General features: G+C 36.0%; 1 protein-coding gene across 2 annotated transcripts in view; it reads left to right on the forward strand.

Moving 5' to 3' along the window:
- The first annotated feature begins 3,836 nt into the window (after positions 1 to 3,836).
- The window catches only part of LOC107692495 (A-kinase anchor protein SPHKAP), a 133,542-nt gene continuing 113,229 nt past the window's right edge, over positions 3,837 to 24,149 (forward strand). For both annotated transcript variants that reach the window (XM_016491576.1, XM_016491579.1), the window contains exons 1-2: positions 3,837 to 3,900; positions 4,057 to 4,418. The gene's annotated coding sequence lies outside the window, so the exon portion shown is untranslated. The remainder of the gene's footprint in view (positions 3,901 to 4,056; positions 4,419 to 24,149) is intronic.

Consider the following 24,149-nt stretch of genomic DNA (forward strand, 5'->3'; position numbering starts at 1 on the left):
CCGTATCCCATCTTAGCTTAATATGATAAGACAGCTGTTAGTAAGTTAGTAAGTGCCCCCAAAATGTAACACTGTGACTGTGTAAGCAACCTTGGACTGCAAGATTAGCAATAGCACTCAATAGCAGTGATTTGAGTTTGGGGCGGGACTATTTGTTTGGTCAACCAATAGCAGATAGTTTGGTTAACATTTTTAAGAGTGGAACTGTGCCCTCCAGTTTTTTTTTTTTTTTTTCAGCAGACTTGGATCCAGAAGCATTTTTTTTATTTTTTTTCCCATCCAGATTTTTTCCCAATAAGGGTTTTTAAAAGTCTTCATTAAAGAGCTGAACCAGTGAAACAAACCAACCAGCTACGAGGTAAATCACAGCATTACAAATTTTGATTAGAAGTATTTGAAACTGTAATTGAAAATCGGACAAAAAGACAAAGGTACAAGTCTGTGTACTTAACGGCTTTAATGAGGGAACAGCGTACAGTCCCAAAAATTGTGAATGACATAACTGAATAAAAAATGTGAAATACATTGTTTATACACACACACACACACACACACACACACAGACAGACAGACAGATAGATAGATTTTTTCAACATTTAATGCAAAATATAAATAAGTGTTCTTTTGGCATGATTTGCTTGTTGCAATTCTCCGATTGGTGGAAATTTCTTTGACGAATCATGGGTAATGCAGTTTTGCACCAAGCCTTCAGCTGTTAAACTTGATTATTAAAAAATATATAAATATTGGGAGCTGATGCCTTCAAAAAAGCATAAACCACTGATTAACAACCTTGCAGTTCACAGTAGTTTATTTGGTAACACTATAGTGGCACAGAAAAAAAAAAGTTCTTCTCATTTCTGTTTATTCCTGTTTTGTACCATTGCCTTCCACGACTTTAGAGTTCAGTGATCGATGTATCTTGAAAAGCTTGTAGATTTCAGAATGGACTGAAATGGATCAAATGGCCAGTGTCTGCTTGTGAGCGATAAAATACACTGAGGACAGACATTTTTTTTTCCCAGTTGAAACTTGTGAATGGATTGTAGAGGAAGAGGTTATGTTAGGATGAAGAGGAGATAGATTGACAGAAAGAGAAACTAAACTGATAAATGAACGGCCTCCCGTAGGGATTGGCTTTCCTTCAGGAGAAATTCAGCTGTGTAGAGATTGAAAGACAGCTTGACTCACACTAATAGAGAAGTGTGTGTTTGTATTTGTGAGTGTGTGTTGGAAAGGTCAGGTGATTAATTTCACACCTGAACGATGCCATTAGCGGAGGGACGGGTCTTTTCGTTCGGCCACGGACATGAGATCCTTCCCATCAGCCCCTTTATCTGCCTGATAACCAGCTAAAAAAAAGACACCACTGCCGCTGAATGATGGTCTGGTTTAAATATTGTATTCTTACATAGAAATTATGGTTTCATTTGCTCCTTTCCAGTGTCTTGTGTTTACGCGTGAATGTGCGTCTGATGGATGAACAAACCTTGACAGGTGCTGAGGCTAAATAATAAATGTTTTCAATTACTGTCAAGACGCGTTTTCTCTCTTTCTCCTCGTCCCCCAGTGTTTCTCTCCATTTCTCCCTCACTCATTCTTCATTTCTCTGCACCTTTTCATAAAGATTTTTATTGATCAGAGCAGAACAACCTCTTGATAAACAATATTAACCTTAAAACCACAAATGACAAGCTTGTTTGTGCATTTATATGGATGTGCTAGTCACACGTGCGGATGTGTATGTGGATAACTTCACTCCAGGAATCCTGGTTGAGTTAATCCAGTATTCCACAGCAGTATTCCAGTTGGAGTGTTTAAAGGCTATATTACATTAACATACTATTTGTCATCCGTGGATTTCTGAGGGAATGTTAAAGAAAAAATGTATTAAATTATAAATTTGTACCCTCAAAAATGAACATTTTTTCCATACAATGACAGTTCATGGTGAAAATGTCTGTCAAGCTCCAAACAACAACAACAACTACATTATCCATCTTATAACAACACCGAAGTAGCTGTATTTTCTGTAAATGTGCGAGATTTCTGATTCGTTAGCCGCTATAGGCAAATAACCAGGGCCGTCCTTAGCTGACGCGGGGCCCGGTGCAAGGTAGGGAGCGGGGCCCCCCTCGGTCCATGCGCCATAGAGTTCCGGGTGGGGGGGGTCCCGCTTGGACCGCACCAGTTGCACCCCCCTAAGGACGGCCCTGCAAATAACTACATAATAAAAAAATGCAGTGAATGGTAAAATTATTTGTGCCACAAAACAGTGTCTTTATGATTACGATAATAAATTAAAATAATATGAATACAAATACTAGTTTGAAATATCAAGCCGTATAATGGACTGTTTTTGTCAGGTAAAATAACTGTAAGTGAATGACACCGGAAGCCATTAAAGCTACAAATGGCCGCATCAGCTGTTACGCTAAAAATAAGATGGTTAATAAAAATCATAAAAGTATTCCATATGACTTGTATTAAGTCTTCTGCAGTCTTACTATAGCTTTGTGCAAATTTAAAGGTATATTTCACTCAAAAAAGAAAATTCTCAACCTCAAGTCGTTCCAGAGTATATGCTTGTGTGACAGTATAATCATTAGTCACAATGAATAATATTCATTGAATTATCTCATTTTGTGCTCCATCTACAATCATGGCGAGTAAATGATGACATAACATTTCTTTTTAGCTGCACTTTCAAGAAAGTAAATAAGGTATTTGTTGTGTTTGTTAACTTTAAAGCCTACTTTATATCAGCACAGCCTCTAAATTATCAACATGATCAAATCTTATATCCTTTACATTTCAAACTTGTGCATCAAGTGTTTATTTGTTCATCTTCCAGTCATCATTGTATTGCATTGCATTGTAAGTTTTAAAACTTCAGAGCTTTGACCATAAAACTAAGCATTTAAACATGTTACTAAGACATTATTGGGAAGATATAGAGTGACAGCTGATATTTAGTTATAGCCTATTGTTATTAAGATCTCATTGATTTACATTAGCTATCAGAATTTCATCTTACTTTTTGTTGATATGAATACCAGCAACATCAAATTGCATGTTTTTGCTTAAGTTGGGCCTTTAAATAAATTTGAGGTGTTTTTTCTTCCATATTCTCCCTGTCATACCATATGATCCGTAAAAGCCAAATATAATACAAAACATAAAGCACATGAACTTTTTTAAAGATTTTTTAAAATGGTCTAATAAAAAAATGTAATTGTCTAATTAAAAAAATAGACCGTTTTGCATTAATACTTCATACGTCAGGTTTTACAGGGTGACAGTGAGAATTGTATTACTGCTTGGCATTCAGAAAAACTACTTCTAAAGTGAAATAGAATGGATAGCCAAGGGAGTGAAAGAAAATGAGAACAACAGGTGGTTTGTTTGTCTCGTTGTATACTTGACAATTCATTCTAACAGAGAGGAAGCTATTGATCAGATCCCAGGCCGAGAGCAGACGTACCTGTGTGCGTGCACATGTACTCAGGGTGCCAGATGGAACATGGAGTCCGTCACAAATGAACGCTGGCATGTGATCACATGACCTCACGCTCTAATCTTTGACTTGCTTAAGCTCCACTTTGCTCGCTATTGATATCACTTCGGTTTTTCACCCCCTCTGCGAATCACAGTCAGGGATCCTATGACTTTTACAAACCAGAAATCATCACTGAGTCAGTTTAAGTGGGTCAAGACGTGCGTGTGCGAGCTGTCCTGCGTATTGATGGCTTATGAAGTCTTGGGCTTGTTTTGCCTGCTCATAATGATGGCAGTGTCAAGGACGCTTGTAGCTAAGAGCTTCAAACTGTGTCCTACATTGACACTCTAATCCACTTATACAAGTATATGTGAGTGTAAGTGTTCTTTTCAGTGTGGAAGGTGAGTGTTTAGGATGAGGTTAAATATGTAGTTGATGTTTATTGCATAATAGGATGGCGTTACGTTGAAGTGTATGTCAGCATCATTTGCACTGTGTGTGTGTGTGTGTGTGTGTGTGTGTGTTGAGCTGAAACATTTGTCTTTTATTCCCTATAGGGTCCTGGCTGCTAAGCATCCGCTCTCTCACCTCCTCAAAGGGATTAGATCTGCATTACACACACACACACATAACCGTATCGTGCCGCAACGACAAGAAAAACTGATGCTTTGCATGCATAACAATTAAGAAAGACATTAATTATGTCAACAGTACCGCCGTGAGATGTAGTTAGCACACTATATACTGCACATAAACACAAATACACTGCAGTAAGAGCACAACCGGCGCTTAAAAACAATGACAAAGTGAAGAAGGAGGAAAGAGGAGGAGAAGACGAAAGCAAATGATCCTGGAGGACTTGGAGAAAAATCCAGTCGTTCGTCTCAGTGAGCTGAAGAGAGCGAGAGTTCGGTTTGACGTAAGTGACAGTCTGGTTCTGCTCATTACCTGCTGTTAGGTGTGTGTGTTTGTGTGTGTGTGTGTGTGTGTGTGTGAGTTTATTTACAGCCTTTGTGTTGTATTGAGAGATTTTTATGGGGTGGTTTGTCAAAAGAGAATCTTGTGTGAGAATGCAAATGTGTGTGTGTGTGTGAGTCGGTCTGTATATATATATATATATATATATATATAGTGATTGAAGTATTGTGTTGGCATTGCTCTGGAATACTGTATTCACTCAGCCGGGATTCCTGGAGTGAAGTTATTGACTTCAGATTTCTAAGGCCTTCACATGCCGTGATGATACAATTACTGTATGTGTGTTTGGTACATAATGGTTTACAGAACAGAAGCTTTGCATTGTTTTGAGAAGGATTGTAGCTCTTTGACCAGCCATGCCCTGTATTTCTTTGCACACTCACACAAATTGTTTTTAAAATTGCCATTGCCATTGTACTTTGGTCCCAAAAAGTATTTAGAGATGTAGACCTGCGTGAATGTGATTTTTGTTAGATTTTTTTTTAAAGACATTAATACTTTTATTAACAATGCTTTAAATTAAGCAAAAGCGACAAAAAGATTTCTATTTCAAATAAATGCTGTTTTTTCCATTTGAAATTAAATTTGAAATTTTGTTAAATTTATCCTGAAAAAGTGTATCATTGTTTCCACAAAAATATTAAGCAGTACAACAGTGTTCAACATTAATAATAATAATAATAATAATAATAATAAATGTGTCGAGCAGCAGATCAGCATATTAGAATGATTTCTGAAGGATCACGTGACATTGAAGACTGGAGTAATGATGCTGAAAATTCAGCTTTGTCCCTTTCTGCTGTAATATTCAAGAACAGGTCTGAGCGCTAATGCTAACTCCAGGGCTAACAGGATTAGCCTTATACTGACCTAACTGACTCATCTGGCAATGGAGCAAATACTAATTCTTCATATATGCTTTCTCTCAAACCTGCTTATATTGATATCAGGAGGAAGGAATATTACATTCACATCCACATTATATTCTGCACTAATATATATATATATATAGATATAGATATAGATATATATATATATATATATAATGCATGTTGCGATGAGATAAACTTGAGTCTCATGAATTAAAAACCACATCTGAGATCTCTCAATATCTCAGTTGTTTCTCAGACAGCAACGTGTTAAAGTCAATGTACAATGCTGTTTATGTAATGTATTTCTGAATGAAATGAGAAACAATGAGAGGTGTTATGCTATCTATAAATGCTCTGTATTGCTATTGTAGGTGAACTGTTTTATAATCTGTATTTTTAGGACAAATATCTAATAATTAATAATAATTAGTAATTTATGCATTTAGCAGACGCTTTTATCCAAAGCGACTTACAGTGCATTCAGGCTATACGTTTTTTTTACCAGTATGTAAATATGCTATATATCTAAGTTGCTAAAATTAAATGTAACTCAGAACTTAATTATTGCAGTCTCCTGAGCAGCACAGGCCTTCCAGCAATGCAGTTTTCCCCCTCTGGGTTCAGACATTTTTATATTGGGGAAAATGTGTGTGTGTGTGTGTGTGTGTGTGTGTGTGTGTGTGTGTGTGTGTGTGGATGAGAGTGTTGAGTTCAGATGATGCTCAGTGAATGAATGAGAGATTGAACAAAGGGAAGTGCAGCATAGCGAAAAATCTGGATATAATTGAGAGCAAAATAAAGGTCAAACAGAAATGGGAAGAGAAGGAAAAGGAGAAAATCAAATTTTGGGGTCCAATTGTTACTGTGGGTTTATAAAGGTAAAAATTATTACATTTCTTTGTGTTGGAAGTATTGCAAGATGGATAACATACAGTGTATTCCAGGAGAACGTGTGCTTTTCTCTGCTGTCATCACTCCAAACTACACTCTAAAAAATGCTGGGTTAAATACAACACAGTGCTCGGTAAAATAGGGACAAACCCAGCAATTGGTTTGTTTTGACCCAGCGGTTGGGTTACTACCCAGAAGGTTGGGTTAAACATTTAACCCAACCGCTGGGTCAAAACAGCCCAATTGCTGGGTTTGTCTCTATTTTACCCAGCACTGGGTTGTATTTAACCCAGCATTTTTTAGAGTGTATAGTATCCATACAAACGCAGAAACACCTGCTGGATGTAGTTCAGTATCTCCAGAGTCTCACTATTGTGACGGTCCGGTAAAATGAGGAGGAAAGGAGTAGTAGATAAACAAAATGTTAATGCTTTAGAATGAAGTTCCATTTGTTAACTTATGTTAACTACATTGACATGAACTAAATGAATGTCTAAAGCATTTATTAATCAAAGTTAGTTAATGCATTATTAAAATCACAGTGTTATGGACCTGAGTTAACATGAACTAACGGCTGTATTTTTATTAACTAACATTAATCAAAGATAAGTAAATACTTTAACAAATGTATTGCTCATTGTTTAAGTATAATGTAATGCATTAACTAATGTTAACCAGTGGGACCGTATTGTAAAGTGTTACGGGAATATCTTCTTTTTTTTTTTTGATGCATTAAATCATGTAGCTTGTTGAGTAGAGGTGTGCAATTACTTTTCGAAGCAATTGGAGTTTTGTTTTTGTTTTTTTACAGTTGAAAAAATCCCATATACTATAAATAGGACTGATTCATATCTAGAGACTGGATTTTTTTTTTTTTTTGCCAGTTTGCATTTACAGCTTAATTACAGTGTGTATCCAACCTGTGCAAAATGCAAATCCCCACTTACATAGATATGACATATAATTTGTGTAAAACGTGAAGTGTTACACATTTTATTGGTACAGAGATGAGTATGTGTATTTTGTAAAACATTTGCAAATGCTTTGTTTTTACTACTTAATTTGAAGTACTGCAAAATTGTGTCATTCAAAGGGACTATTGAACATAAATGTATGTTTATTTTAAAGTGCAATGTACTAAATGTACAAAATGTGTAAATAAAGTCTAAACCTGCATTTTCACAACACTGTTGGGTAATGAAAAGTTCTACATACAAGTTGTACAATTGCTCAAGTGCAAACACCACAAGTGTGGATATTGGGACAGGCCCTTAGTGAATTTTTGTTCGTGTATCAAAGGGGACACATCAACGATTGTACTAAAAACGGACAAGTTATTTCTGTTTTTGAAAAGTTTTGTGTACAGACAGGATCAGCGAAAATGACTAACAATGCTGTATTACTCATGCCAGGCCAGTATGTGCATGACGTCACTGTTTTCACAAATTTGAGTTTTCGTAGATTACACAGAAAATAATGGGATGGTTTTCAAAGACTTGCACTTTAAAATCCATTTTCAAAAGTTTGCATTTTCAGGCTTTCAAAATGCTGTTGTTGTGTAAAAGAATGGCCAAAACGCAAAAAAAAAAAGTTTTTATTTTTTTTAGTCTAAAAACTAGATATTGTCAACCCAGATGGTTCATCCAATGAATTCACCCCTACAAAACCATTTTTGGTCATTTCTGCATTTTTTTTTTTTGTATTTTTGTTTTTGGCTGAAATTTTTGGTTGCTGAAATTACGGTGCATCAGAACAACTTAGCCACCATATAACTCCATCCACGTCACTCTAGCATCATGATGGCAGATTGGGCAAGCACTGCTCACAAAATGTAAAATTATAGTTGTTTCTGCCATTTGGCACTTGACAACAGAGCCCCGGTCAAGGGAAACCACTCAGAAAAAATCCACTTACTCCAAAACCATTATGTGTTTTTGTTATATTAAATCTGTATTTGTGTGTGTGCCAGTCTGTGTTAATTTGAAAGAGACAGACGGGAGTGTTTGTGAGAGCACAGAGAGGATAATCCTGTTATCTGGAGAGGGGAGCAGGCTATGATTTCACTATGATTTAACTACACATCTCAAGCTCCACTATTGGTTTACTCTAATGGAATCTCTTTGTCCAAAGGCTTGCTTTTCTTTTACATTAAGTTTGTGTGTGCATTCACTCTTCCAAATGACCATTTCACGGACGTAAGGTTCAGAAATAACCCTCATTAATATTGCACTGCTAAACACATAACGTGCTATAAAATATGTGGGCAGATTTAAAGGGCAAAAGCCTGCCGTGCCAAGCGAGTCAGTTTGCGTGCCTGTGCTTTTCCTGCCGGGTGTCGTGATGGCGACGCTGCATTGTGGGGTTTGGGGTCACCATGGTACTGTGAGGCAGTCAGACAAGATAATTACTGAGCACGCTCAGAGGGTTGAAACAATCGACCAATCAGAAAGGCCAAAAGATCCCCCATGCCAATCATTTTCTCTAACGAAAAGAGTTTTTTCCTCCCACTCTGTTTTCAAGTTGGATTGTTTTTTGTGCGTGTGTGTCTTTATTGTCTTGTAAAATGGGTCATTCTGAGTCTGTATTTATATATATATATATATAGGCCTGTGTTCAGTCTCATGGCTTGTGGTGGCAGACCCATACAGGCGTCTTATCATCTGTGGACAGATGGCCCGTCCAGTCCAACTATCCTCTGTCTCTTCCTCTTTTATCAGTTAGCGCCTCTACTCTTCATCCGCTGTTTCTCTCCTCTCTCATCCCTCTCCTCTTCTTCACTGTGTCCTCTGCAGATAATACAGCCTGAGTTAACTTTGTCTAAATCTAGGGGACTAAAAGGGGACTGACACTGTCAAGCTCCAAAATGACAACAAGCAGCATAATAGTCTTGACAAAAGTGGGTTTACACTGTATTTAAAATCATATGACTGAAATGTAAGTCACAAAAAAAAAATCTCACTCTCCACTGTAGCTTTCAACACTCATTTGCATTCACCTTTTAAGTATGTTGCCTTTTTGAATTTGTTGTGTCAGACATGATGGATCTAAAGCTACTATATTTGAATGGCTGCATAAGCAAATGAGGTTTGAAAGCAACAGTGAAACGACTTGATTTAAACAAAATAAATAAATAAATCCTCATATAAATCTATCATCTGAAGATACACTCTTAAAAATAAAGGTGCTTCAAAAGGTTCTTCAAGCGATGCCATAGAAGAACCATTTTTGGTTCCACAAAGAACCCTATGGCATCGTGAAGCACCTTTATTTTTAAGAGTGTATGTAAATCAAATTGGCAGTTTAATGATTCATTTATAGTGTTATTTTGTCTTTTTTTTCTGCACTCATCACCTCCCACTTACATTATACAAATAATAATAATAATAATAATAATAATAAATAAATAAAAAATGGCTAGAATGTTCTTTAACATTTTACTTTTTTTTTGGTATGTCACATAAAAAAAGTCAGTCATATGGTTTTAAAATAAATGTTTGAAAAAAATATCAAAGCTGATTTTTTGGGATTTTTTTTTTGTTATCATCTGTATTAGTCAGTAATATTTCTGTTTGGCCAATGTGTTGGAAGCAAATAACTTATATTTTGACAGCACCAGGAACTCTGGCAACTGAGCTCCCAATTTCTGTTTTAATTAGTTTAGTCTATGTAAATTATTAGAGAAAACTGTTAAATAAAGTATATGAAATAAAATTATAGCATTGAAAAAGACTGAGAGCTATCAGCCTGTTCAGACTAAAAGCTATAAGGATATTTCATTTGATAAAGTGATAAATTGAGCTCTAGGTTTATAATAATAATAATAAATAAATAAAAAATGGCTAGAATGTTTTTTAACATTTTACTTTTTTTTTGGTATGTGACATAAAAAAGTCAGTCATATGGTTTTAAAATAAATGTTTGAAAGAAATATCAAAGCTGATTTTTTGGGATTTTTTTTTTTATCATTTGTATTAGTCAGTAATATTTCTGTTTGGCCAATGTGTTGGAAGCAAATAACTTATATTTTGACAGCACCAGGAACTCTGGCAACTGAGCTCCCAATTTCTGTTTTAATTAGTTTAGTCTATGTAAATTATTAGAGAAAACTGTTAAATAAAGTATATGAAATAAAATTATAGCATTGAAAAAGACTGAGAGCTATCAGCCTGTTCAGACTAAAAGCTATAAGGATATTTCATTTGATAAAGTGATAAATTGAGCTCTAGGTTTGTCCTCCTCCTCTCTTTAATGTCCTGCTCAGAGCATGTCTTCATGCTCCACTGCGTCCAATCACGAAACAGGGGTGGGTGCTCACCCCTCTGTAAGGTCTTTACATCTGTTCTCTGGCCTGCTGGCTTTTCTGTGCCCCCTAATAGCCAAAGAGCCACCTGATTCCAGGTCAGTTGTGCCATAAAAGGGCAGCAGTGAACTACAGGGGACAAGCAGTCTCAGTCTCAGACAGCATGTTTCTGTGTGCATGTATTTTTCTGTGTGTGCGAGTGTGTCCGGTACTGTATGTGTGTGCGTGAGAAAGAGAGTATGTGTTTTCCGTACATCATAAAAAAAAAACATGGAAATAATTTGTCATTTTATCATATATTTATTATCTTGGTCAGTGTCATTGTGGGTTTTGCTTCTTCTGCTGTTTTAGGCTGTAAGGACCTTGAAATAACTGAAATCGATATAGACATGTAATGCGGTCAAGACTTGCCTGAAACTACTTTAGTGCATTTCCCTGAAAATAATTGCACACCTTAGAATGTTCGTCAGCCAATCAAATTGAAGCATTCAACAGCCCTGTAGTATAATATAATACACAAATCAACAGCATAAAACTAAACAAACTGGTTACGTTACACATCAGTCAGACAAAGTTTATGTTAAGTGGGCAGATCTTGGTTAGGTTTTATGGTACTCAAAACAGTAAATAAACACTATGCGTTCAGAAGGGATGCAGTGATGTCAGCATGTCAGAATAGTTAATTCACTCTTTCCAGTTATAATAGGATTGAGCGTGTAAGCCTGCTACGACGTATGAGAAAATAGATTTGTATGTTCATCCCATAAGCCAGAGTCAGTTAAAGCCAATGCCTCACAATGTTCACAATATCATTTTTCAGCTACTTAGCAAACACCTGGAAGAGAGACACAAAATATTTCTCTTTTTTTATCATCGCCATGCATTGCTTATTTCGCCTACATGCTGATTTAAAATAATAAATGACATATTTTTGGGTAAAAACCCCAGTTTTTCCAGTGGCAGGATTCGCGACGCACACACAGCATATGGTATCCAGAGTCTGGCTGCATTTGCACACAGTGTCAGTAAAAATCATCTTGGTTTAATTCTTCTTTCAATACAGAAACATACACACACACACACACACACACACACACACACACTCACAGCTCAATTTCATGGGTTTGGAGAACTAGAATGGCTCCTGTTTAGCCTCGCTGATTCATGTAGAGCAATTCACAGCAGGAAAGATACAGAGAGACAAACTGAAATTAAACATGTATATGTATTGGTTATGATAAGCTGCAACTCTCTCTCTCTCTCATGCTCTGTCCTGGTGTGTGAATAGAGCTCCACTTATCTGTCTAGAATAAAGTACAAGGTAAAGCATTTTTGTCTTGTAACCCACAAAATGTGCTTCATGAATAAAATCATTCAATTTAGATGTTAATATAAGTCAAAAATATTATGTAATTGGACTGCCTCAATCTTACTACATTATGTTGCACCAATGAAAGTAACATTTAAAGAAATAGCTCACTCGAAAAAGAAAATTCTGTCATGCAGGTCGTTTCAATCCAAAGTTTCTCTTTTGTGAAACACAAAATGAGATGTTGTGAAGAATGTTCATGCTGCTCTTTTCCATAAAGTGAAAGCAGATGAATCCGTGTATCATTCGATCATTCGTTTTTTTAATTTAATATTGAAAGTAGAAAAAAGAAAAGAAAAAAAAACGGCTCCTTTTCCGTTTTTTCGTTTTATTCCGAAAAACAAGAATTCAGCTTAAATTTTCGTTTTTTGTTCAGGGGTAGAAAAATGAATAAACAGCTTGAATATTCGATTTTTACAACTGGGTGGGAATTAAACGCCCCTTTCTGCTGATTGGTCAGCCGAAGATCAAACCGTGCCATCATCAGTTCTTCCGCAGTTTTCAAGCAGCAGAATAACAGTCCTCCGCTGCTGCAGTTGTACGGATTCGTAACGCATTTATTGCAACTACTTTTAATCTTTTTTTATCAAACAAACAGACTACTGAATAGCTTGACACAACTCGTACCGGGGCAGAGTTTTTTAGAAGTTATTTCGAATAAGGTAAATAATTAGATTACTGATGTCCATGTAAACATAGTCATTGTCATGTGACCTACCAGCGGTGCAACCAGTTGCATTGTTTCACTGCCATTCCTCTGTTGTGGCCTCATGGGAAAGTGAAGTGCCCATTGAATGCACACTTCACAATCTCCCCAGAAAGAGTAGGTCATCTGCAAACTTCACCTACTATATAGTTGGGAAGTGGGTGATTTTGGATACATATATATCCAAAATCAATGTACAAAGGCTGCAGAAATGTACAGTATAATAATAATGTGTTGTTGTTGTTGTTTTAATCATTTAAATGTATTCTAGCAGACCCCTAAAATTAAATTGTGAACTTAGGTAACACTTGATTTTAAGGAGTCCTTGTTAAACTTTACATGTACTTACTATTATAATAACAATAAATTAGGCATAATTACATGCAAGTAACCCTAAGCCAAACCCTAATCCTAACCTTAGCCATATAGTAAGTACATGTAGTTGATTAATATTACTCAGTACTTAAATGTGTAATTACACTGTAACAGGGACACCTTAAAACAAAGTGTAACCTGAACAGGAGTATAATTTGGCACTTCAAAACAAAAGTTTAAGAACCACTTTTATGTAAAAATAATTACATTTAAATTCACATGCATGGTGAATGGCTGATAGAAAAAGAAAGCTGAATGAACAGGAGAATGAGCTAACAAATACGCAGAAAAGAGAACGAGAGTGAAAACAGTGGAATCAGCTGGCGTGAAAGACATTAAAAGCTCATAAGCTTTGAATTGGGAATTTATGGAGCAGAAAGTGAAGTTTAAGAGAAGTGGGCCATCCAATGCACAGCATATGTTCCTCATAACTTCATCCTGTTGCTCTATTTTCACATTCTCATACAGTGTGCTTATCTGATAAAAAAAAAAAAGCCACTGAAAAAAAGGTGAAATAGAAAAGTGTACCATCTTGTTATCTTTATAATTTTTTTAAATTGAAATGCTCTTTGCTAAATGCTAAATTGAAAAAACATTTCTTGCCTTTCCATAGCCGAGCTATTTCAGTGTTTGTGTTATTAAGTGAAAGGATGGTAGTTAGCATATGCCCATTAATATTCAGCAGCAGAGACCGACTTGAGTGACACAGGCCACAGCAATTTCAGTTTCCGTAGAGCTCATCTCAAATGGCCTCAAACCACTGTGTGTGTGTGTGTGTGTGTTCATGCACAGAGTGTATTTCACATTTTTGGAGGAAACGTAAGGGCATCTAAAATGTCACTGGTTGAGTGATCGACAGCTAGCTTTTCTCTGTTTTTACCAGCGTGAGATGTGAGAATGCTTTTTTACCTGTCAGAGAAGGTTTCGGCTCGGTACGTCAAAAAAGCGATTCATTATTTAAGCAGGATCTCACTGAAACGGATCGCCAGACGCTCTTTGGTGTCACTCCATCTTTTGTACTTTAAGGAAGTAGTTCAGAGTCAATACAGCAGGTGTTGGTGTTTAATTCTGTCTTATCAGTGAACATCCTGCTGTCTTTGATGTAATTATGCTGTACTTCTGGCCCACAGAAGGCCAATCAGATGCTTTAGTAGATTTTTTGATACAAGATGTATAAGTAATTGAGTGCCTACCCTTCTAGATCTTCATTATGATAGCATAGGGGTTTTCGTGTTTATGTGGAAACTTTCATTATTTGGCTTTCTTTCACTCTTTGTGTATGTTTGTGTGAGTGAGAGATAGGGAAGTTAAACAAGATAGGTGGAGAGGTGAGATCCAATCAATGGCATTTAATTAGAAATGTATCTGTCGAGAGTTATTATTAGATCAGACGTCGACTGGCGATGCAGATATCAGTGTCACTATGGATACCGATGTTGCCTCGGGAGCACGGCGATAAGCAGAGAGTGTCATTGTGGTCAAGTGTTGACTTTCATGCTTGGTTTCCATTGATCCAAACACAAGCAGGCCAGTTCAAGCACTTTCACACTTAGAAGAAAACAAGGTCGCAAAATGACACCCTCCTGAAAATTTTACTGCTCAGAGGTGACGCATTTATACTAGGGGTTTGATGGTTTAAAAATCGAACCGTACCATTCTCCACCCACGGTTCGGCACACACTTGCACTGCAGTTCAACTTAAATCTGATAATGCATCTCTAATGTGGTTTGTTAAAAATAACAACACGTAAAACATACAGAGTTCGGCTAATGTATGTTTCTGTCAATGGATAGCCTACGCATTCTGGCTTCCCAATACATTACAACAACAGCGATGAACAAAAAAACATGGACAACATGTTACATGTTACACACCTGAATGTGAGTTTGGTAAAAGCATGCATCTTTGATGAGGAAGAGCACGCTATTTTGATTTAAAAAAATACTGTATAAAGACTTTTCTTTATTTTTCAATAAAAAAATCTGATAAATCATGCACAATGAGACCAAAAGTGTGAATCGAGCAAGAAAATTGGGTCAATTTTAGAGTTTTGTTGTGACTTTAATGGAGAACTTACTAAGCAATATTATTGTCTTTAAAAAAAAAAATTTTTTAACTAAAACCATTAAAAATGTTTGTTACTTGAAACAAAAATTAACTGAAATAAAAAATGAAACATGTTTTATTTCAACTAGTTGACAAGACATATTTTCTCATTTTAGTTTAACTTGAAGCACTACAAATAAAACAGTAAAAATGACAAAAACGCAACAAAATTGCCAAAATTTGACTTATATGTAAAATGAAAACAGAAAATAAAAATGAATTCAAAATATTATTCAAAACTATAATTATAGTAAAACTACATTGGAACTATATGAACGATACTAAAATAACTCTCTAAACTAAAATGCTACAAATCTTAGCCTAAACCTTCTTAAGGGGTATAATAAAATATACACAAATATGATAAATGTTGGGATTTAGTATGTTGGTTTTGGAAGAATTTCTTGAGAAAAGTTTATACTGAAATCTGTGAATTGTGATTCTTCTTTTTTTTTTTGAGACATTGTTGAGTTCTGAGAAGCTGTTCAATTCTTAATTTGCACTGAAGAAACACCTGAAATATTAAAGAGATCTTATTTGTGATTTTCACTTTCCTACAGGCAGACCTTCTTAGATCTAAAATGACATACTGACAAGTGAGATGAATGAATGCAGGAAAAGATTGATGGATGGAGTGAGATGACTGAAACCAGAAAGTGAAATGAAGGAGTAATTGCGGGCAAAACGTGAGGGCTAAAAAGCAGGAAGAGGGAATGAAAGCCTCTCGTCCTCTGCGTGTCCTTGCAGCGATATCAGGAGATGGATGAGGGTTAATCAGGGCTCAATAATGAGACATTATTAAGTAATTGAGTCTCACTGATTGACTGAGACCATGGCCTTCTCCATCACCATTACCATCTCTGTCTCAGTCTCTCTCTCACACCTGTCTCACCTTCCTCTTTTCTTTTCCCATTCTTCCTGCAATTATACAACAAACTACATCCAGGGGTAATGAGATGTGTAAGTACAGCCATCACGAATTTCAGAATTGGAAATCTTTGAAAGCATATTGGAAATGTGTGTACATATATATTATTTCAATATCAAATCATCTGCAGTACCTACTGCCTTCTCATCTCTCCACCTTGAACCTCAAGAACTGTATTTTTAGAGACTGTGTGTCTGTGAATGTCTACTGCATGGCATCTTCTAGCCAGAAACACCAGTTTCTCTCTGAAATGGCTTCATGAACATTAAAGGGTTAGTTCACCCAAAAATGAAAATTCTGTCATTAATTACTCACCCTCGTGTTGTTCCAAACCCGTAAGACCTTGGTTCGTCTTCGGAACACAATTTAAGATATTTTTGATGAAATCTGAGGGCTCTCTGACCCTCCCATAGACAGCAAGGTAACTACCACGTTCAAGGTCCAGGAAAGTACCAAGATGATCGACAAAGTAGTCCGTGTGACATCAGTGGTTCAACTGTAAAGTTACGAAGCTACGAGAATTAATTAATGACAGAATTTTCATTTTTGGTGAACTAACCCTTTAAAGGCCTTAAATGTGATAACATTTGAAACGCTACTTGCGTCACACATTTTTCACATTCATTTCTGTAGGTCATCCTTATGCTGGTGATTTTAGAATTTCAACATCTTTTTTTTTTTTGCTCTGGAATAACATTTCTGATCTGTGTTGACTACAGACAGCCATTGGGACTTTCTAGTGAAATGCAGAGTAATGCATAATTGAATAAATATGAGTCAGAGACCTCAGAATCCTGGGTTTTTGTTATTGAAAGTTTATTCCAATTATTTTGAGCATCTTCAATTACCCGTTCTGTTTTCTCTGATTGGTATTTCCTTTTAGCAAAATTTGAGTACTTTATAGATTGACTGATTTGATGAAAGGTTTTATGTTTCAGAGTTTTGCTTCGCTGAAAGCTCTGTGTAAACTTTATATTTGTCATCACTTGCGATACTTGTCTTGTTTAGTCCTTCTGTGGAGACTCTTTTTCATGTTGTTCATCCATTTTTTGAAGGTTTTGTCCTTCAGCATTTCAACTTTTGTTAAATGTCCCTTCATCGCCTGTGGCACAGTGTCTATCATGTGCTTTATTTCTGTATGTCCTTTCTTTACTGAACTCTATTGTCCATATTCTGTCTGTATTTATCTATCATTTACAATACCAGGGATGTTTGAATTTACAAAACACTTGCACTGCTTTAACACTCAGTATTTCAGCACAAAATCTTATTTTATTCAACATTAACTACCACAAACCAGTTTAACCGGATGCTACAGTATCTGCGCTGCCATAGGACTGAACTAGGGATGCACGATATTCGATTTTTGCCGATTTCCGATATGCCGATATTTTTCAACTCATTTTGGCTGATACCGATACCGATATATTTCCTTTTGTTTGGAAACAACACCAAGTCTCTCCTGTGCAGAAATTATAAGCTAAATATTTGTAATTTTGGTTAGTTTTTAACAAAAACTTATTTGTTAGAATTAAATAAACAATAATGAAGGGTTTTTTTTTGACAGGACATTGAAGCTTTGAAAATAACTATAAATAAACAATATATGAATCGCTCCATTTTTTTACCCAGAAAGTTGCAGTGTTAAAGGGTTAGTTCACCGCAAAATGAAAATTATGCTGTGTTTTACTCACCCTCGAGGCATCCTAGGTGTATATGACTTTCTTGTTTCAGACGAATCCAGTCAGAGTTATATTAAAAATTGTCTTTGATCTTTCAAGCTCTATCGTTGTACTCAGCGGGTGTTGCATTCCTTCGGTTCAAAAGACGTGAAATAAAAAGCACCCTTCCACAAAAAAAAGTGTCTCACACGGCTCCGGGGGGTGAACAAAGGCCTCATGTAGCGAATCGATGCGTTTTTGTAAGAAAAATATCCATATTCAAAACGTAATAATCACTTTAATGTAGCTTGCGCCAACAGTTGTACACAGAAGCAGTTCCGGGGGAATGACGTATGAGTTCAGCTTTGCGCATGCGCGGCTCAGAAGTGACGCACGAGGAGAGATCGAAACAAAACAACGGTCACTAATTAGAAGTACAAAACGAGGATTTGTAAAGAAGAATGTCGGAGGATTTCGATATAAGCCAGAGGAGACTTGTTTTCCTTTGCTAAAGTAAGGAAACTTTGCTTCTTTTGATCCTGTAAACAAACGTTGGTTTTCACGAGACTCACCGGCGCATGCGCAGCGCTGACCTCATGCGTCATGCTCCCGGAACTGCTTCCAAGTAGGACTGTTGGCGCAAGCTACATTAAAGTGATTATTATGTTTTGAATATGGATATTTTTCTTACAAAAACGCATCGATTCGCTACATGAGGCCTTTGTTCACCCCCCGGAGCCGTGTGAGACACTTTTTTTTGTGGAAGGGTGCTTTTTATTTCACGTCTTTTGAACCGAAGGAATGCAACACCCGCTGAGTACAACGATAGAGCTTGAAAGATCAAAGACAATTTTGAATATAACTCCGACTGGATTCGTCTGAAAGAAGAAAGTCATATACACCTAGGATGCATCGAGGGTGAGTAAAACACAGCATAATTTTCATTTTGCGGTGAACTAACCCTTTAACCCTAACATTTTATTTTAAGATTTAACATTTGGAGATGGTCTAAAGCGAAAGAGTTGTAAAAATTCTGAAAATCTTTTAGAGCTTATGATTTGTTTAAAAAATAAAACAAATTACACATTAATGAATAAATCAGTATATATAAAATTATTTAATTTACAAGTGTCATGTTTGTGATTTTTTTTTCATGTAAGCTATAGCTTCTGACCTTTAAATCAAAACATACTCAAACAATTACTGCTTTATTTAATCAGAAACACAATCTAAATGTTATTTGTGTAGGCTATTTTACTTTTAATTTAATTAGAAGTAGGCCAGCAGCGCCCCCTACAGGCGTTAGGACCCAGGGGAGGCTGCCGACACTGCACGTGCTATTACTGTTTACTCTATCATACACGCATCGTTCTGTACATGCTTTCACAGTTTAAATGCAGCGATCCAAAAGATTGAATCTAATCATCATTCAGACAAAACTTTGCTTCAAGAATGAACCACACTGCTGACATGATCTAATTACTTGCACACCCTGAGCACATGTGAGTTAACACATTCCTCTTATCTGCAAGACATATCGGCATAATTTTTCATATCAGGCCATGCCGATATTTACATTTAAAGCCATTATCGGCCGATTCTAATATCAGTGCGAAAATATCGTGCATCCCTAGACTGAACCATGAGCATTTGAGGTAAATAATTATCATTCGATTCGATAAACTTGTATTACAGTCTCTTTATGCAAAATGGGCTTATAGATTAAACATCAGTCTTCATTTCTTCAGGTTGTGTTCAGTTTATCTTCTGCGTGCAGTGTATTTATCACATATACACACATTCAAAAGTCAGGTTTTTTCTTGACAAAAATCAGGTGAATTTTTCTTTCACGCTCCATCTCTCTATCCTTTTTCTTTATTCTCTGTAATAGCAGAGCAGAAAGCAGAAGAGAAATTACTTCTTGTCATAACAGGCTGAATGAAGAGAAAATTGGCCTTTTATTTCCCTATTTCACTGGGATTAGCTCTTACCTACAGAGCAGCTTCAAACTGTGTGTGTGTGTGTGTGTGTGTGTGTGTGTTTGTCGCAGAAAGTTTTTAATGACACTCCTGCCATAGTCTTAAAAGCGTGTGTGTTGACCAGCCATTCTGTATTCTTAAGGGACACACACTTTTAAATCTCTTATGCATGTGTGCGCACACACGTTCATCTTGGTGTCTCTGTCGGATATGCAGACGTATATCCGCAGTCGGATATGCAGACGTCGGACATCAGCTGACCTTTAACCCCGCAAACTCGCCCTACAGTTTAGTGACTCTTCAGTGGCATGGCTGTCAGAAAACAAACTACAAACTAGGAATTTTTAAATCCAGAAATAACATTTCACATCAGGCCATATCAAGTATACATTTTTTGAGAAAGTTATATTTTGATATGAAATAGGAGGAAAATCTGATACCTGAAAAATGAGAAGTGTAAATAAAAAAGTGTTCTGTCTGAGTTGGATGGAATATATTGTAAATATGTTTTCATTTCAATATAGTTGGTATTTTCATATTTCATAGTATTCACCATCTCTCTGACTGACTGGTGTTTTGGCCAGCAGAACAGAAAATGTGTTGGACTTATTTTTCTTTTATTCAGCACTGCCTACATAACTTCTGCTCTCCTGATAATCAGACTGGATTTTGTTTTCTCAGTTTCTAGACTGTGGGAAATGTATCGGTTTCATTTTATTTATTTATTTTGTCACAATTAATTTCTTTAAATTGTTTCACTAAGTCCTAATGCAACAGAATCTAGGCTCTGAGCACATTTACGCTTTTACAAATTTTAAATTGTTTTTGATGGTCTGATGAATTTGTTAGGTTTCTACACTGTTAAATATGAAAATGTCATTAATTTGTCTAATTGTAATTTTGGGGTTGCATTAAATTCATAATTATAGACTCAATTGTGTCAATTAGTAGAAGCTCACATGCACTTTAGGGATGTGACTCACTTGACATTTGATTGACAAGAACATTTATAACAAAATTAAATCAATTAGCTTGTCTGAGGTGACGGAAACAGTCAAATTGAACAGGCCTTCATGAATGTCAGTGTGGAGTCATGACTCACTGCCTCAGGAATGTTCAGCTTAGATTATTAGTGCTCTAATGACTGTTTGATCCATATTTTTATTAACATATCAATCTTGTGTCATGATTTTAAAACGTCTTCATTATAGGTTCAAACTCCCAAAATCACTTATTTTATTGCCAAGAGAATCATAGTTGGTGTAGTGTCATAGGACTGATCTTCCATGCTTTCCCAACTAGCATCTCTGAAATCTGGTTTTTACTGAAATACCATTACAGGTCTTATCCAGATTGACTTTCTCTTGATTTCAGATTCACGTCAAGTTAGGATAGGGATAGATTGCTTTTCTGGATATGATAAATGTTTAATAAGATACAAGACAGTCTTCTCTAACAATGCTTGGCAGTGTGAATTGTTTTGCATATTGCAGTTTCATTTGAGAAAACAAGGTACAGTATATTTTAGTAACTACAAAATTATGTTTGAATCAAAACGGCAGTTACACAAATGTTTTTTGTTTTTTTTCCCCTAGCAGTGGTTTTGTAGGTTGGTTTCAAACATCTGAATCAAATACCTCTGAAGTACCTATCAACTAATAGTATATAATGATTTTTTTTTTTGCCCTGCCTAATTTATTCACAGTTCGGACTTATATTGGTGGTTTAATGGCAGGTTCAATTGTGACAGCTTGCCTCATTCCCTGGTGTTGTCACAAAAGGTCAGCATGTGTTCAATGTGCTTTATCATTTTCTTGGGCCATAAAGGTGGAAATAATCAATAGCTTTTTTGTATTAAAATCTTTAATGAATGTGTTTATACTAGGGGTGTAAATTGGATGGTTCGTCACGATACGATATTGATTCTCATACCCAGCGATACGATATTTGCCGATACTTCAAAGAATTCTACGATACGATGCGATACAGGACAATATCGATCGATATAGCGATATTATTATATTATTTACCTATTTTAAACAACCATCTACATTTTTATTAACTCACAAATGCAACCAAAACATATAACATGAACATGTATCTTAAATTTTCACATCCTGTTCCTCAATTGGGACATTCGCAACAACAAAAAAATAGGCCTACACTTTTTTTAAATAATAAAGAAAAATAAATAATTGAAAAAAAAATGTAGTCACACACAAGATCAGTAATCTTAAGATATGACAACAGTCAAGACTTTTTTTTCAGGTCTTTCAGGTTTATGTGCTAAAATATGCAATGTGTAAAATAATGTAAATCCTCGTTAGGAAACAACACAAACGAGGTACTCCAGTTGTAGGAAAAAAATAAAACCTCTTAAAACTTTATTTGAGAATTTTTTGGCTGCTACTGTGGGCTCAGTGCTAAAAACCCTTTCTACAGATAACCAAATTACAAGCAATAGCAGAAAATAAATACAGTATAACAAAGACACAAATTAAATAAAGTGCTTTTCAGGTAGATCTAAAAGAAATTTTCAGGTACAGAAATGTAATAATCAAATGTAAAATAACACTGCATAGTCTTCACTGTATAGATTAAATATAGATTAATCCTTAAAAGTTTATTATTTATAAAAGTTGTTCAGTCAAAATCAGTGAGAGATTTTTTTCTTTGACAGACGTTACTACGGAAGTAGACATTTAATCCATGTATAGATCCATATCGATGGATCGTTACACCCCTAGTTTATACAGAAATTGGCTTTCAGAAATGTAAAAAGTGTGACATTGGCCCAGTCCACCTCTACTTTGATCTCTGCGTGACTGTTGACAGTGTTACAAATACAATAATCAGGTCTCAATTGATTTGGTATGTCAGAGAGAAAATTAGTTTGGTTTTTCTGTTATTAAGGGCTTTTTCATATTCCCTTTGATTTTCTCAGTGTTGGATTTATTCCATGTGATGTTGGAAATTAAATCAACAGTCTGAGAGAGGGGCCCTGGCTCGGTTTAATACGTTTTTTAATGAAGGTAAACTTTAGAAATGGTTGGAAACTTTAGGCGGATGTCTGTCTGTAAGCTTTATTAGAGCTTGATGACAGCATTGCTTCCACATTTGAAATAGTCAGTCTGTATCTTTAGAGTCTCCATTGTTCTTTTCATCAATTACACAATGACCTTTTCCTGGTTTGTTAACTAGTTGATTGGTGTTTCTTTGAGGAATATTTGGTGTTAATCGAAACCATAATGATTAATGTGTTACTATGCCCTCTCCTGTCAATATAATTGATTTCTCTTTCAGTTCAGTCATTTGGCTCTAAACACAGAGGCTTTCCTTTTACTTATTTTACTTATTGAGATCTTTTATATAGACCTTTTCCAGAGTAGTGCCACATTTATGCTGCCTTCACGTGCCATATCAGAAATTATTGTAAATATAAGTTAAAGGGGTCATATGACATTGCTAAAAAGAACATTATTTTGTGTATTTGGTGTAATGCAATGTGTTCATGCGGTTTAAGGTTCAAAAAACATTATTTTCCACATACTGTACATTATTGTTTCTCCTCTGTGCCTCGCCTTTCTGAAACGCGTCGATTTTTACAAAGCTCATCGTTCTGAAAAGCGAGATGTGCTCTGATTGGTCAGCTATCCAGTGCGTTGTGATTGGCCGAATACCTCAAGCGTGTGACGGGAATGTTACGCCCCTTACCATATTGTGATGCAGTGTCCCGGTGTGACGAGACCAAACCAATAAAACCCATTACAAATGAGGCATTTGTTTTATCCAGTGGGGACATAATTACTGATTATAATGACTTATACTGTCTTTTTATGCATTGCGTTGCATATCGCGCCGCGTAAACATAAAACCATGTCTGCATTTGTGATCGGAGAAATGACAAACAACAAGCGCTACTCTACACTGCTCAAAACTCACGTTTGAATCGTCAGTGGCAAATTCTTTAACTATGAAAACATACTTACATGCTGAGTCAGAAGCGCCAGATTGTCCTTGCAAAGTTGGAATTGCCCCACTTTATAGAAACAGCCTTTGTGCACAGCTGCATTGTAGTCTACTCTACCAGGATCAGGAAACAGTCCTCCATAAAATGCGCTGCACACACTCAAAAATTTGGTTTGAACTGTTCTGGAACAGTGTTGTAAATACAACTTAACCACTGATTTCTAGTTTTGTACGCTTTTGGAAGACCAAACAAAGTAGTTTCGCTTTCACAATGAAGCACACAGCGTCTTCACGACATGGCGGCAGCGTCAACAATACTACAGTGAGACTAAAAGTTACGCCTTCTTTCTTTGCGTGAACATTTGGGCGGTGTTATGCAAATCTTCCCACACAGTAACGTAGACGTGGGCGTGGACGAGTCTTAAGTTTTTTTTTTAAAGAATATCTCTTTGGATTTGAGAATTTAGTCTTTGCAACTTTACAGATCTTCTTTATACACCAAGAGCTTGTAACAC

The sequence above is a fragment of the Sinocyclocheilus anshuiensis genome, unplaced genomic scaffold, assembly GCF_001515605.1.
Source record: "Sinocyclocheilus anshuiensis isolate Anshui unplaced genomic scaffold, SAMN03320099.WGS_v1.1 scaffold1082, whole genome shotgun sequence".
In the NCBI taxonomy this organism is placed as follows: domain Eukaryota; kingdom Metazoa; phylum Chordata; class Actinopteri; order Cypriniformes; family Cyprinidae; genus Sinocyclocheilus; species Sinocyclocheilus anshuiensis.